This window comes from Meles meles, chromosome 8 (genome assembly GCF_922984935.1).
Source record: "Meles meles chromosome 8, mMelMel3.1 paternal haplotype, whole genome shotgun sequence".
In the NCBI taxonomy this organism is placed as follows: Eukaryota; Metazoa; Chordata; class Mammalia; order Carnivora; family Mustelidae; genus Meles; species Meles meles.
Window position 1 is genome coordinate 85,528,144 of NC_060073.1, and position 13,667 is coordinate 85,541,810.

The following is a 13,667-nucleotide window of genomic DNA, read 5'->3' on the forward strand; positions in this document are numbered from 1 at the left end:
TGGGGAAAGAGTGCTCTAAGAGGAAGAAACAACAAAAGTTCATGCCCATAATATATGTTTTCAAGGGATATTCTAAAGATCTCAGATTGTTAACCATAAGAGACTCAATCTCTGACTTTTAATAAATTATATAAGTAATATAATAAACTGAGTGTTGCTGGGGCTTGGGGGGTGGGGATAGGGTGGCTGGGTTATGCACACTGGGGAGGATATGTGCTATGGTGAGTGCTGTGAAATGTGTAAGCCTGATGATTCACAGACCTGTACCCCTGGGGCAAATAATATATTATATGTTAATAAATTTTTTAAAAAGTAAAATATTTAAAAATTTAAAAAAATGTACAAGTAATGGAATCAAGGACATAGCAAAGTTCAGTGTGAATACAAGTTTTATACTAGGATAAAAAGTAAAATGAATGGATTGATTAAAACAAAATTCTAATAGTGGCCAATAGGGGATTGTTTGTTTGTAGTTAGAGTCAGAGAAAGATCAAAGGATGGAGAAACCTGATGATGGGGACAGGTTATTGAATACTGACACAGAAGGCTAAGTTTTGCTTCTGTCTCAAAGAGAAAAGTCTCCAGAGGGAAAGACAGAATAAGCAGCTTTTGGCTAGGGGGAAAAGAAACATACGATGGGTGAAAATACACTAGGGAGACTTCTAGATTTAGTAAATGTATTCAAATCTCTTGGTCCTTTCTATATTCTTGTCATTACCACTAAAATTCAACAGAGCAAGAGTTATAGCATGTGTGACTGCTCATTAAAAAATAACCTTCGGCTAGAAAGACATTCTATTCAGCAAAATTAATCAGACTGCCCTTGAAATGATCACATATTTCTGTCTTTTGGTACATTAATTAGGATTCCTAGCAGGGATTTAGGGGTCAGGAAAATCTTGGTGGGTAGAGAAAGGGAGAAGTATTTACAAAACTTGGGCATGGTATTGGTAGACCTTTTTTTGAGAGGATGGAAACATTTATCATTTTATTTTTTATATTGATTAAAAGTTGGCAGTTCTATAGTTTAGCACAACAAATAATTATACAACATTATTTCCAATGTATGCAGCCAGTTTCATGTATGTTTGAAAATTTTTAGGTACGAGTTCAACATAATGGTTGTGTGTGCAATCCCCAGACACAGAATGTTTGAGTTAAACTATAACTCCTCCTCTTTCTATGTGACCTTGCACCAGTTGACAGTCAGTGAACTGGTTTCCTCAACTAGAAAAATAGAAAAAATAAGGGTCAAGAATTAAGATAGCAAGTTAAAGTACCACATTTTCACAGGTGCTGGCAGAAGACATGAAACTCTTGAGTCAGACACAAAGGACTCTATTTCTCAGAGCACAGAAAGCAGTATGAACTGCATATTCCCTTAGATTTACCTTGGGACAACACACCAATGGGTCCAGGTAAGTGTTATGTACACAGAAATCTATGTCACAACTGAGGAAATCTAAGCTTAGGAAATCCCTCCATCCTAAAGAGGTTTGCTAACAAACCTGATCATTCAAGTTTTACTGAAATTAAGAAATTATTTTTATTATTCTGGACAGCAAACAAATCTACTCTCTACTTGTGAAAGAAAAATTATCTCTATCTCCTAAGAGTGTTTTCTATACTAACATGCATGAAAATTTAGTCTGGAACAAAAGCTGTCATCAGACACACAGAAAATGTGAGAGAACCATGGGAAAATATTTCTCAATATATCCCACGGGTTTATTGAAAATAGCACATAAGTTAATGAACATAAAGCATCTAGAACAGTGCTCTCAATGTGCAGAAAATTCTATGTAAATAACACTATCATTATAATAACCATTATAATAATCCAGTTTTGCCTGGATATTACTTTGAGACACTGGGAAAAGTAGAGCACTTTTCAACATTTCCCAAACTGCATACGTTATTAGATTTCTGATGGACAGTATACTCCCTAGAATATATCTTTTATTTCTTCTGCTTTGGTCTCAACTTGCTTAAAAAAAAAAAGCTCTGAAAGTGGCCAAGAATACACAACTATTACCTTAATGGTAATAATAATGGAAAAAATATATACTGTTTTAGGGTAGATCTTGTTTTAAGCATTTTACTTATATTATCATATTTCATTCTCAAAACAGCCCTTTGAGAAAATTTTTTTTTTTTCATTTTCTAGGTGATGAGTTGAATCACACAGAAGAAAAATAACTTCCCCCTGGTCTATTGATGTTAAATGTGGTGTTTGCCAGGTTTATACACTATACAGTTATTGCCCCCGCCTTCCATACTCTATTCTTGGGAAGAAAGTCACAATGAAAGCCCACACTTAATAAGTAATGAAGTTATGCTTCATCTCCTTAAAGGTGTATTATCTACATGAATTATTTAAATTTCTTTGTGTGAAAGACTTGTCTATTCTCTCCATTTATTTGTTTATTTAATCATGTATTTCAGTGTGGTCCCAGGGTTATTTATTTTATACATTGTTTTGTAATGTAATACTACTTTATTGTGTCGCTCACACTGTTCCAGCTTTAGTCACTGGGAGTTCTTTCAACTGTCTCTCATGTCAGTATCACTTTGACATACCCTCATCATTGTGGTTTCTTTCTTTTTTTTTTTTTAAGTGCTTACTTACTTTTTCATACTACAAGATATTCTAGGTTTATCACGTGCATCTGTTCCCCAGTCATATAATTAGCCATTCCTCCCAGAAGCCCTTGTTTCTTTTATTGAAAACAGTATTAGAAAATGAGAGTTGGGTGTTAGGTGTGCTTATTGCTACTGTGTATCATTGCTTCTGCACTCTTCTAGCTAATAGAGCAAGGAGGCCCTTTGACTTTATACTACCCCATGTACATACACATATTTTTAAATATTTTTATGTGTAAACTCCTGTATCTATATTAAGCTAAACATAAGTTAAAACTAATGTCTCCAATGCCAATCAATTATCACAGTGACCAGTTTAGTCTCTTCTTGCTTGTCTGTACCCTTCCACTCCATCAGTGAGAGACCTGGCTTTCATCATATGGCATCAATTCAATTAGTAACTTAACTTCAGTATATGTATAGTGGTTTCAGAATCATTAACCTATACTCCATGGGAAATAATTTTATCAACTTGAGGATAGTGTTTATATTTCTCTTTACCATTGGTTTTACATATTTTACATATTTCCAGTCACTTAGGTCAGTACATTATTGCTCCATCCCTTTTGGTCAGTTCGTTTCATATCTTTATAATACACCTAAGTTATATTTTAACAGTTTGTTTACTTATATTTATTTATTTATTATTTATTTATGTGGGGGCATGGGTGGGGCAAAGGAAGAGGGAATCTCAAGCAGACTCTGGGCTGAGCATGGAGCCCATGGATCGATCTCATGTCCCTGAAATCATGACCTGAGCTGAAATCAAGAGTTGGAGGTTTAACTGACTGAACCATTCCGGTGCCCCACACACTTAGCACATTTAGCATTTCATCCTGAGCTTGCTTTGCCTCTTAAATGATTTTTTTTTTAATTTCTTTTCAGCGTAACAGTATTCATTGTTTTTAAACCACACCCAGTGCTCCATGCAATACGTGCCCTCCCTATTAGCCACCACCTGATTCTCCAACCTCCCACCCCACGCCTCTTCAAAACCCACAGGTTGTTTTTAAGAGACCATAGTCTCTCATGGTTCATCTCCCCTTCCAATTTCCCTCAACTCCCTTCTCCTCTCCATCTCCCCATGTCCTCCATGTTATTTGTAATGCTCCACAAATAAGTGAAACCATATGATACTTGACTCTCTGCTTGACTTATTTCACTCAACATAATCTCTTCCAGTCCCGTCATGTTGCTACAAAAGTTCATCTTTTCTGATGGAGGCATAATACTCCATCGTGTATATGGACCACAACATCCTTATCCATTCATCCGTTGAAGGGCATCTTGGTTCTTTCCAAAGTTTGGCAACCGTGGCCATTGCTGCTATAAACATTGGGGTACAGATGGCCCTTCTATTCACTACATCTGTATCTTTGGGGTAAATATCCAGTAGTGCAATTGCAGGGTGTTAGGGAAGCTCTATTTTTAATTTCTTGAGGAATCTCCACACTGTTCTCCAAAGTGGCTGCACCAACTTGCATTCCCACCAACAGTGTAAGAGGGTTCCCCTGTCTCCACATCCTCTCCAACACACGTTGTTTCCTGTCTTGCTAATTTTGGCCATTCTAACTGGTGTCTGGTGGTATCTCAATGTGGTTTTAATTTGAATCTCCCTGATGGTTAGTGATGATGAACATTTTTTCATGTGTCTGATAGCCATTTGTATGTCTTCATTGGAGAAGTGTCTGTTCATATCTTCTGCCCATTTTTTGATATGATTATCTGTTTTGTGTGTGTTGAGTTTGAGGAGTTCTTTATAGATCCTGGATATCAACCTTTTGTCTGTACTGTCATTTGCAAATATCTTCTCCCATTCCGTGGGTTGCCTCTCTGTTTTGTTGACTGTTTCCTTTGCTGTGCAGAAGCTTTTGATCTTGATGAAGTCCCAGAAGTTCATTTTCCCTTTTGTTTCCTTTGCCTTTGGAGACATATCTTGAAAGAAGTTGCTGTGGCTGATATCAAAGAGGTTACTGCCTATGTTCTCCTCTAGGATTCCGATGGATTTCTGTCTCACATTGAGGTCTTTTATCCATTTCAGTTTATCTTTGTGTAAGGTGTAAGAGAATGGTCAAATTTCATTCTTCTACATATCGCTGTCCAGTTTTCCCAGCACCATTTGTTGAAAAGACTGTCATTTTACCATTGTATATTTTTTCCTGTTTTGTCGAAGATTATTTCACCATAGAGTTGAGGGTCCATATCTGGACTCTCCACTCTGTTCCACTGGTCGATGTGTCTGTTTTTATGCCAGTACCATGTTGTCTTGGTGATCACAGCTTTGTGGTAAAGCTTGAAATCGGGTAACGTGATGCTGCCAGTTTTGTTTTTGTTTTTCAATATTTCCTTAGAAAATCGGGGTCTCTTCTGATTCCATACAAATTTTAGGATTATTTGCTCCAGCTCTTTGAAAAATACTGGTGTAATATTGATCAGAATGGCATTAAAAGGATAGATTGCTCTAGGCAGTATAGACATTTTAACAATGTCTATTCTTCTGATCCAAGAGCATGGAATGGTCTTCCATTGTTTTCTGTCTTCTACAATTTCTTTCATGAGTGTTCTGTAGTTCCTCGAGTACAGATCCTTTACCTCTTTGGTTAGGTTTATTCCCAGGTATCTTATAGTTCTTGGTGCTATGGTAAATGGAATCGATTCTCTAATTTCCCTTTCTGTATTTTCATTGTTAGTGTATAAGAAAGCCACTGATTTCTGTACATTGACTTGGTATCCTGCCACGTTACTGAATTGCTGTATGAGTTCTAGTAGTTTAGAGGTGGAGTCTTTGGGGTTTTCCACATAAAGAATCATGTCACCTGTGAAGAGAGAGAGTTGGACTTCTTCATTGCCAATTTGGATACATTTTATTTCTCTTTGTTGTCTGATTGCCATTGCTAGGACTTCTAATACTATGTTGAGCAAGAGTGGTGAGAGTGGGCATCCTTGTCGTGTTCCTGATCTCAACGGGAAGGCTGCAAGCTTTTTCCCATTGAGGATGATATTTGCTGTGGGTCTTTCATAGATAGATTTTATGAAGTTCAGGAATGTTCCCTCCATCCCTATACGTTGAAGCGTTTTAATCAGGAACAGATGCTCTGGATTTTGTCAAATGCTTTTTCTGCATCAATTGAGAGGACCATGTGACTCTTCTCTCTTCTCTTATTGATTTGTTCTATCACATTGATTGATTTGCGAATATTGAACCATCCTTGTAACCCAGGGATGAATCCCACCTGGTCATGGTGGATAATATTTTTAATTTGCTGTTGGATCCTGTTTGCTAGGATCTTGTTGAGACTCTTAGCATCCATATTCATCAGGGATATTGGTCTGAAATTCTCCTTTTTGGTAGGGTCTTTACCTGGTTTGGGGATCAGGGTAATGCTGGCTTCGTAAAAAGAGTCTGGAAGTTTTCCTTCTGCTTTAATTTTTTGGAACAGCTTCAGGAGAATTGGTGTTATTTCCTCTTTGAAAGTTTGATAGAATTCCCCAGGGAATCTGTCAGGTCCTGGGCTCTTGTTTTTTGGGAGGTCTTTGATCACTGCTTCAATCTCATTACTAGATATCAGTCTATTCAGGTTGTCAATTTCTTCCTGGTTCAATTTTGGTAGTTTATAGTTTTCCAGGAATGCATCCATTTCATCTAGGTTGCTTAGCTTATTGGCATATAACTGTTGGTAATAATTTCTGATGATTGTTTCTATTTCCTTGGTGTTAGTTGTGATCTCTCCCTTTCATTCATAATTTTATTAATTTGGGCTTTCACTCTTTTCTTTTGGATTAGTGTGGCCAATGGTTTATCAATCTTATTGATTCTTTCAAAAAACCAGCTTCTAGTTTCATTGATATGTTCTACTGTATCTCTCATTTCTACCTCAATGATCTCTGCTCGAATCTTGATTATTTCCCTTCTTGTGTGTGGAGTTGGTTTGATTTGTTGTTGGTTCTCCAGTTCTTTAAGGTGTAGAGACAGCTGGTGTATTCTGGATTTTTCAATTTTTTTGAGGGAGGCTTGGATGGCTATGTATTTCCCCCTTAGAACTGCCTTTGCTGTATCCCATAGGTTTTGGACCGAAGAGTCTTCATTCTCATTGGTTTCCATGAATTGTTTAAGTTCATCTTTGATCTCCTGGTTGATCCAAGCATTCTTAAGCAAGGTGGTCTTTAGCTTCCAGGTGTTTGAGTTCCTTCTGAACTTTTCCTTGTGATTGAGTTCCAGTTTCAAAGCATTGTGATCAGAGAATATGCAGGGAATAATGTCAGTCTTTTGGTATCGGTTGAGTCCTGCTTTGTGACCCAGGATGTGGTCTATTCTGGTGAAGGTTCCATGTGCACTTGAGAAGAATGAGTATTCTGTTGTTTTAGGGTGGAATGTTCTGTATATGTCTATGAGGTCCATCTGGTCCAATGTTTCATTCAATGCTCTTATTTCTTTATTGATTTTCTGCTTCAATGATCTATCTATTACTGAGGCTTGTTAAGATCTCCTACTATTAATGTATTCATATCAATATGACTCTTTATCTTAATAGTTTTCTTATGTAATTGGCTGCTCCCATATTGGGGGCATAGATATTTACAATTGTTTGATCATTGTGGTGGATAGTCCCTTTAAGAATTATGTAGTGTCTGGGGCACCTGGGTGGCTCAGTGGGTTAAAGCCTCTGCCTTCAGCTCAGGTCATGGTCCCAGGGTCCTGGGATCGAGCCCCGCATTGGGCTCTTTGCTCAGCAGGGAGCCTGCTTCCTCCTCTCTCTCTGTCTGCCTCTCTGCCTACTTGTGGTCTCTGTCTGTCAAATAAATAAATAAAATCTTAAAAAAAAATAGAATTATGTAGTGTCCTTCTGTATCTCCTACTACAGTCTTCAGTTTAAAATCTAATTTATCTGATATGAGAATCGCTACCCCGGCCTTCTTTTGAGGCCCATTGGCATGAAAGATGCTTCTCCATCCCTTCACTTTCAGGTTGGGTATATTTTTAGGTTCAAAATGGGTCTCTTGTAGACAACATATGGATGGGTCCTGTCGTTTTATCCAATCTGCATCCCTGTGTCATTTTATGGGCGCATTTAGGCCATTCACATTGAGAAGGATTTTTGATAGATATGTTTTGATTGACATCATGTTACCTTTGAAGTCTTTCAGTTTGAAGGCTTTCAGTTCTGCCCTAATCAATTCTGTTTGGTCATCCATGGCTTTCTCCAACCTAGCTATTTCCTGGATAATTGTTAGCCTGTATTCCTTTTCCTACATACTGTCTATGTCGATATCCATTCGCTCTGTTGCAGGTCCATCCTCTGTATTTTTCTTCTGTTGGACATTCCTCCTCCTAGTCATTTTGGTAAGAGAGGACTGAATGGATTCAGCTGGAAGTATTGACTGTGGTGCAGTCAAGGTACACCCTTCTGTGCAATCAGGATTCCCCACCCAAATGAGAGAAAAAAGAAAAGAAAAAGAAATAGAGAAAAAAAAAGAAAAAAAGAGAGTGAGAGAGAGTGAGAGAGAGAGAGAGAGGAAAAAAAGGGATGATAAAAGAGAAGGCTCAGCCCAAATGGGCCCCAAGGTAAGATTTATGAAGTATACAAACAAAAACAGACAAACAAAAATACTGATAAAAGTATATGACAAGAGGAAATATATATATATATATATGCAAAAAAAAAAGGAAGAATCTCATCAGAAAGAACCCCAAGTATAAGATTTATATGCTATCAGGACAAACATAAATACACAGAAACACTGGTGGAAGGAAAAATGGGAGAGTGGTAATAAATTCTCTTTGTAGGTGAGGAAGGTTATTTTGATTCTTCCTGGATGTATCTTGATGTCTTTGTTAAGGGACTCAACTTTCCTAAAATAAGGGGGATTAAAAATTGGTTTGCCTATAGGGGTAGCATTGATTGGGGAAAGGGGATTACCTTGAAGTTTAACTCTATATGTATATTAGAAAATAAAAATTAAAAAAGAATAAACTAGTATAAACTAAATTAAAATTTTAAATTTTAAAAATAGAAAAGGAAAAGAAAAACACGGGTGTATGTATCAAAAAGTTCAGGTTAGAAGGTTATTAAAGAATTTGATGTACTGTACATCTCACTGTGATGGTAAATAGGTTAAAAAATTATCTATGTGTATAAAAAAAAATGAACCAGAATAGGGGTAAAGAATTAAAAATAAAAGTTGTATTTATGAAGTAGTGGTGGTTGTTTTCTTGTCCTTTTTTTTTTTTTCTCCTTCCTGGTTGGTTTTCTGGGGGAGGGGCCTGCCACGTGGGTTTTCAGTCAATGATGTTCCCTGAGTTAGGTCCTCCCACCCCCCTCAAGGGGGTGGGCTCTGAGGAAACCGGTTTTTTTTCAGGCGTTTGTTTTCTGGAGGCTTTTATGTTTGTTCATCTGTTTTCTCTTGCCTTGACAGCTTTTGATGGTTTTTGGAGGTTTAGAGGAGAGCAAACTGCACCCAGACCTCCCTCTCAGAGAGAAGCCTCAGAATGCTTTGCAGAGCTGCTGGCAGAGTAGGTTCCGAGTCTCGGTCCCTGGGGATGCAGGATCTCCTCCGTGTACCCAAACCCATGACAGTGGCGGCTGTCTGGGCAGGTCCAGACCGCCAGAGAGGTTCCAAGCAGTGATTGCACACTGAGATTTTCCCTCTGGCCCGGGCTGGGAGTGCCTGGTTTTTCCCGGTCTGAGAGCTCCCGACTAGCACCTGTGAGCACCTCTCCCAGGGGATGGTGTGGGGTGCCCTCGCCTCAGGCTCTGATCCCTCTGCAGGGGTCTAAGAGCGCCGGGTTAATGCCTGCCCGCACCTCTCTCAGGGAGGGTATGGGGCGCGCACATCTCAGGAACGCTGTCTGGCGAGGCTCCCAGCCCCTCACGGGAGCTGGACCCCACGTGTTCTCGGGCGTGCTATAAATGTGCTATAAAGCTTTCTGATTTCTGACAAATGCTTACTGTTTATATTCACAAATTACATGATCATATACAATAATATGACTACCCTAAAGAAATCCCATGTTATCTATGTATTAAACTACCTTGTTATCCCAAATCACTAGCAATAACTGGAACATTTATTTCTTATCCATATAGTTATGTCTTTTCTAAAAATATCATATGTTTGGAATCATACACTAGGTAGATTTTTAAGACAGGATTTTTTCACTGAGCAATATGCATTGAAGAATTTTTCATGTCCTTGTGTATTTGGATAGTTCATGTCTTTTCTATATGAATAATATTTCATTACACAAATATACTGCCAGGTGGTTTATTCATTCACCTATTGAAAGACATCTTGGTTGCTCTCAGGTTATTATTCCCAGCGATTATGACTAAGGGTGTTATAAATATTCAAATTTAGGTTTTTGCATAGACATTTTTCAAATCAGTTGACTAAGTACTTAAGACCATAATTTCTGGATCAAAGTGTTAGTGCCATACTCCACATCATTGCCAGCAATTGTTATTATTATTGTTTTGGATATTAGCCATTCTAATAAATGTGTAGAAGTATTCATTGTTGCTGCAATCTGCTATTATCTAATGACAAATTATATCAAATATCTAATGTGCTTATTTGACATCTGGATATCTTCTTTGGTGAAGTGTCTGTTCAGCCCTTTTGAATTGAGTTTTAAGAATTCTTTGCATTATTATCAAATTATCCACCAAATACGTATTTCACAATTAAGTACTTTCTCTTAGTTGTAGTTGTCTTTTCATTCTCTTAATCGTGTGTTTAGCAGAAAGCATTTTAATTTATTAAAATCCAAGTTATCATTTATTTTTCATGGATGCCATGGATGTTGTATTTTATTTATTTTTTTAAGATTTTATTTATTTATTTGACAGACAGAGATCACAGGTAGGCAGAGAGGCGGGGGGGGGGGGAGGCTCCCCGCTGAGCAGAGAGCCTGATGTGGGGCTCGATCCCAGAACCCTGAGATCATGACCTGAGCCGAAGGCAGAGGCTAACCCACTCAGGCACCCCTTGATGTTGTATTTTAAAACTAATCACCAAACACTTATTTCCCATATTTTATCCTAGAAATTTTATATTTTCCACTTAGATCTATGATCTATCTATTTTAACTTAAATTTTGTGTACAATGCAAGGTCTCTTTCTAGGTTCTTCCCCCCCACCCCATTTGGATGTCCAGTAGTTCCAATACCATTTCTTGAAAATACCATCCCCCCCTTTGATTTTTTTTGTAACAGATTAGTTGCTTATTTCTAGCCTCTCTGCTTTGTTCCATTATTTTATTTGTTTATCCTTTCGCCAATATTGTATTACTTTGATTATTTTAACCTTACCATGATTCTTGGAATTCGTCTCTGAATTTTTTCTTCTTTAGAATTGTGTTCAGTATTTTAGGTCTTTTGTCTTTTTATATAAACTTTAGAATCAGTTTGTCAATAACTTCAAAACTGCTTGCTTGGATTTTGATTGAGATTGTGCTGAATGTATAGACAAGGTTGAGAAGAATTGTCATCTTGATAATATTTTGTCTCCTAATCAATGAACACAGAAGATTGCATCGTTTACTTAGATCCCTGATTTTTCATTTAATGTATCATAGTTTTTGGCGTATAGGCCCTGTGCTTATCTTCTGATATTTATGCCCAAGTATTTTATTATTGTGTTATTACCAATACTATTTTTATTTTAAATTCTTGTTATTCATTGTCAACACATAAAAAGGAATTAATTTTTCTATACTAAACTTAGGTCTTGTAGCCTTGATACACTTGCTTATTAGTTTCACAGTGTTTGTTAGTGGTAGCATTGATGGTGATGGCTCTTTGGTATATTCAACGTAGACAATTCTGTCATCCAGGAATGGAGACAGTTTTGTCTTCCTTTCTAGCTGCATTCCTTTTATTTCCTTTCTTATTTTTTTAGCTAGTCATTATTTCCAATATGATATTGAAAATAACTGATGAAAAAAGAAAATGCCTTATTTTAAATTTTAAGGGGAAATGTTCAGTTGTTTATCAATATGTATATTATTTGCTGCAGATTTTATTTCTAGGTTCTTTATAAAATTTAGAAAGGTTCCCTCTGTTTGTTCCTAGTTTGCTGAGAAGTTTTTGTCATGGATAAGTATTGGATTTTGTCAGATGTTTTTCTCTAAATCAATTGATATGATCATTTGATTTTTCTTCTTTAGTCTGACATGATTGATTACATTGATTAATATTTGCTTATTGAATCAGCCTTCTGTACCTGAAATAAATCCCACTGGGTCATATTATATATTTTTTAAATAAAATTTTAGATTTAACTTCCTAAGATTTATTTATTTATGGGGTTTGTGCATGTTTTCATGAAAGATATTGGTCTTTAGTTTTCCTTTATTATAATGGTTTTGGTATTCAATTTTGGTATTAGGGTAATGCTGTCCTCCTAGAATGATTTATAAAGTGCTTGTTCTCCTATATTCTTGAAGAGATTATAATGAATTGTTATCATTTTTTCACTAAATGTTGGTAGAATTGCCAATGTCACTGTCTTAGCCTGGTAATTTCTTTTTTATGAAATTATTGCAGTTCAATTTTTTAATGGACATAGAGTTATTTACATTATCTATTTCTCCTTTAAGAGCTTGATACTTTGCATATCTCACTGAAATGATCCAGTTCATCTAAATTATCAGATTTGTGGGCATACAGTTGTTCAGTATTCATTTATTATCACTTTAATTTTCATAGAATTAGTAGTAATAAATCTTTCATTTCTGATATTAGTAATTTGTGTCTTATCTATATTTTCTTCACTAGCCCGCTTAGAGTTTTATCATTTTTATCGATATTTTTAAAGAACCAGGCTTTGGTTTTAATTGATTCCTCTCCCTTTTCCCTTCAGAATAGAGCTTTGTTCTAGAGAAGTCTCTTTGAATGTTCATAGAGATTATTGCCACAATAATTATTGCCCCTGTCATAGCCACAAAAGATTTTCCTTTTCTTTTTATCATGAGAAATGGTAGGATTCCTAGAAGTAAAACCAAGAAAATTGTGAGGGCCCCTCAGTTCATGTCCACCAAGCTAGTCCACACTCAGTCTCCATAAATTTGTCCAAATTATTACATAAAAACAAACAGCTACCAGTTAATGACTCCAGCAGCTTTTGCTCCAGATAAGCAGACCTCAACTGTGCCCCTGAATTTGTCTTTTGTTTTAGACTTTGAGGCTACAATGTGACCTGCAAACTCAATTCTCTCTTGGGTCCAGGAAAATTCATTAGTTGTCTATTTGTTTAGTTTTGTTTGTTTGTTTTATTGTTTGTTTGTTTGTTTGTTTGTTTTTTCCCTGCAATAAGTAGAAGTGACAACTTCTAGCCGTTTTGCATGTTGGGGCTGCAGTGGGACCAAAACATGATTTTTTTGTCAAATTGTCTTGTAAACTAGGAAAGCTTGGTAGATAGAAATTGTCTCTGTTGCAAAAAGAGATTGACAAGGCCTTACATAAAATCCTTAAAAGCAAGATGATGAAATACAGATAGGAATAAATAAGACTTATGTGAATTCCCAATTAATTCAAAAATTATACTCAAAGCATATTAATAGATACACTTAATCAGAAGAGAAGGTACTAGTGGAATTGCACAAAGTTCATTTAGAGAATAAATTTGAAATAACAAATTGAATATCTCATACCTTGATATGTTCGAAACATACTTACGCTTGCAAGTTGAAATCCAATAATATTTTTAAAGGTCTTAAAACACCCCCCAGTTTTTTTTTAAAGATCCCAACGTTGAATTATACACAACTAGCAAGTCAATGACAGTGATAGAATTTGTCAAAAAAGATTTAGATCTTTAAGGTGTCATTTAGCACATTATCTATTGAAAGTTTGTTGTGATCACAAAAAGCTAAGGTATAATGTGCTCCTTGATGGTCTTACCAAATTATGAATCGGTTCTATGATGTGCAGACTAGTGTTTTCAGTCCTAAGAAACCTTCAGTGAGGAAACTAAAACATTGAGCAGGGAATGCCAGGATGGTGAAGAAAGGAAACAATATTTGT